General features: G+C 44.0%; 1 pseudogene; it reads right to left on the bottom strand.

Moving 5' to 3' along the window:
* Nucleotides 1-1,957: 1,957 nt before the first annotated feature.
* Nucleotides 1,958-2,714, bottom strand: LOC102874659 (annotated as a pseudogene).
* Nucleotides 2,715-3,548: the final 834 nt, after the last annotated feature.

Here is a 3,548-nt window from a genome sequence, read left to right as displayed (position 1 = left end):
ATAAAGATTTCAAAAGGCAGCTCCAGAAGAGCAGTTTTATATTGAAGGTTCAAAGAGCTAAAATTAGAAAATCAAAAGAAAAGAATACCCTCCACATTTCTCAAGTTAAAGCAACTGAACAACAATTCAAACCTCAAGTTACAACACTGAAGGATTCTATGGGCAAAATCTTTAATGATATAAGGAACATGGAAAGAATACACAGAATCACGGTACCAAAAAGAATTGGTTGGCATGGAACCATTTTAAGAGGTAGCATATGATTAAGTGTGTGTATGAGCTGATTGGATTTGCTGGATTTGACTAACAGCTGTGGGTGGGAAGCCACTTGTTTAGGGTCAACAGGACCTGGTGAAGGGGCTTGGTATTTAAAAGTTGGTTGGTGTTAATTGTGTTTGGGACTAACATTCTTCTAAATGGCACAGCACTGGTCTGTCAATTTGCTGTACTGAGGTAACTTGGGGTTGCTGTGGGCAGTGTTTGGTGGTGCTCCCAGATTAAGACAGGCTTGGAAGCAGGAGTGACAGCCATTTCCTAAGCAACATGGCTCCAGAAACTCTATGAACTTTGAGAAACAATGATAGTTATAAAACCATGCTCAGGTCTTTTGTTCATATGGTCACTATGAGTGATGTTCAACTTTGATGGCACTTATGTATTTGCTTCTTGAATACTCTCTGTTTCTCAGAGACTTCTTCTCCTCTATAACATCATAAGGGAGCACTTGTGGCCTAGTAGCAAGAAGCTGCACTGCAAATCTGAAGGCATGAGATTTGGATCCCCCAGCCAATCCACGTGAGAAGGATGAGCAATTTCCTCCTGAGAACCTACCAGGATGTCAGCTGTGGGTCTGTTCAGACTCTATAGTACACAACAGCAACAACATAACATTATAACTTAATTAAGAATAAAAATCAAGCCAGTTGCCAATTGTATCGATTCTGACTCATGACGTGTTAGGCTCAAGGTTAAGGGGGAGAATAAAGGATTCAAAGAATAGGACATGTTAACAGTGGGAGTGAATGGCCTCAATCTCACCCACCTGGCTGAACACAATGGAATGTTTTCCCTTCCCTCCTTAAAGGTCCTGCTATAAAAACCTGCTCCAACCTGCTTTGGGCCCAGTTTTCCCTGTTCTATCCTTCTCTCCAGACTAAAGAATCTTGCCTGAGAGCTCCCTTAGTAAAGCTGCTTTAAGCTTTCTTTCTTTCTCTCTGGTCCCTTCCTAGAGTCCTTGGCCTTGCATCCAGTGTGAAGACCTAACATGAAAGAGTATATCACCAGGCTTTTCTCCTGAGGTGCTTTTGCATGGATTATGACCTACCAACCTTTTAGTTAGTAGTTGAGTGCTTCACTGTGTGCACCATCCAGAGGTATTCCTTAACTTTGTAAGTCTCCTTCAGGAGGGCATCTTCCTCTGCCTATGTTCTTCTCACCTCACTCCAGCTCTCTTCTCTTCATGCAACCAATTCTGAAAACTTCTTTAACCAGTTAGAAATGGAATTTTGAATTTTACATTTTGGATTTTGTGGGGTTTTATTTTAAGCGCCAGATATTTATTTCTCTCTCACATGGAGGAGCTCACAGGCATTGGACTTATGGGAGAGGGTAGCACCCCTGACCTCTGAAGGAAGGACTGGGTTTTCTCAGAGTGACAATAGAGAAAGATGCTTTCTCTACCCTACCTCTCACTGGGAAGTGAGGGTTGAGAAAAGGCAAGCTCCACCTCTCATACCTCCCAACCAATGAGAAGCTATCTTGGCGACATGTTTCATTCCAACTGTAGTAAGTAGAGAAGTGATTGACCCAGCCATTGCAGGAAAGGTGTAAGCAGTAAAGGAAGATACAATATGAACTCAGCCAGGCGAGGAGGCAAGTGACCATCAGAAGCATGCTGTGGTAGTGGGCTGCCTGCCATCTGGTTCAGCAGGAAGAGGGTAGAGGAGATGGATGGAGCTTATTGTTTGGCATTGATGATGTCTGCAAATTCAGGCTTGAAGGAGGCAACACCCACCAGGAAGCCATCCACATCACGCTGGCTTGTCAGCTTCTGGTAGATGGCCCCTGTCACAGAACCTCCATAAATGATGCAAGTACTTTGTGCCACTGCATCAGAGATGTTGGACTTGAGCCATCCCTGGAGCTGTTGAGGTGTTGCAGCCTTGCTGGTGCCAATGGCCCACACTTGCTCATAAGCCAAGAAAACCTTGCACCAGTCTGTCATGTTATCTGCTATGACCTTGGTTTGCTCAAAAACAACCTTCTCAGTGATGCCAGCCTCCCTCTGGTCCAGCTTCTCTCCAATGAAGACAACGACTCACTCCTAGTCCCTCTGCCGTGGCATGGGCTACTTTTTGTCCAATCAGCTCCTCTGACTCCCCAAAGACTTGTCTTCTTTTTGAGTATCCCACAACTACCCAAGTGGCTCCACAGTCTTTGATCATGCCAGGGCTGATCTCCCCAGTGAAGGCCCCATTTGTCACTTTGTAACAGTTCTGTGCAGCCACAGCAATCTTGGCATCTAGCTTCTGCCAAATAAAATCGATGTGGGCAGTAGGAGACACGCAGACAACCTCTGTATCGGCTGACACCTTAGCTGTGTTTAGAGCGATGACTAGATCTCCCAGACCCTTATTTTGCCCGTTCGTCTTCCAATTTTCCCCAATGAAGAACTTCCTGGAGGGCACCATGGTGTTAGAGTCAAGACATCGAAGGTCAGTACTGTAATTTTATGAAGAAGAAAAGGATGCATTTTTGTCACTGCAGAAAAGTCTTCAATTCTGTTGTTTTGAGGATAAATTTTACTGCTCATTTATTAATTACTTCTCATTAAACAAGGGAGCCCTGGAGGCATAGTGCTAAGGAATTGTGCTGTCAACCCAAAGGCACTAGGTTCAAATCCACCACTTGCTGTGAGGGAGAACGATGAACAGTTTCTTGTGGGTAATTTACAGTCACTGGAAACCTGCTGCATGGTCAGCTATGAGTGACTCTGACTCACTGGCATATAACAACAACAACGACAACAACAACAACAACAACAACAACTCATTAGACATTGAAGCTCAAATTAGAATACATCATGCACAACAAAGTTTTCCTGAACTTTAATAGTTTTACTTTTGAAAACTGTTTCTAGACAGTTTGTACCATACTGATTGCCTGAGTTATAAAACTTTAAAAGCCTGAGATTCAGGAGGGTACAGGACATAACAATTTTGAAAGCACGGCTTCCAGAGGTAAAAGCTGGTTGTACTTACCTCATTATTCAGTGTCTAGGTGTATGTTCATAATAGAGTCTTTATTTATCTCTTGCAGTGTGTCTCTAGAGCACTGCAGGAGATGTCAAAAAAGATTGTTCCTTGTGCATGTTGTTGTTGTTATGTGCCGTCGAGTTGTTTGCGACTCATAGCGACCCTATGCACAATAGCCCTAAACCCTGCTCTATCCTGTGCCAACCGCACTGCCTCTGACACACCCATCCCGATTACCCCAGTCACCGAATCAATCCATCTCATAGAGGGTCTTCCCCTCCTGCACTGTCCCTC

Source organism: Elephantulus edwardii, unplaced genomic scaffold, assembly GCF_000299155.1.
Source record: "Elephantulus edwardii isolate Elephantulus edwardi_28Jun2011 unplaced genomic scaffold, EleEdw1.0 scaffold00212, whole genome shotgun sequence".
Classification (NCBI taxonomy): Eukaryota; Metazoa; Chordata; class Mammalia; order Macroscelidea; family Macroscelididae; genus Elephantulus; species Elephantulus edwardii.
Note: the sequence above shows the minus strand (reverse complement) of the source record. Positions and strands in the feature narration are given on the sequence as shown.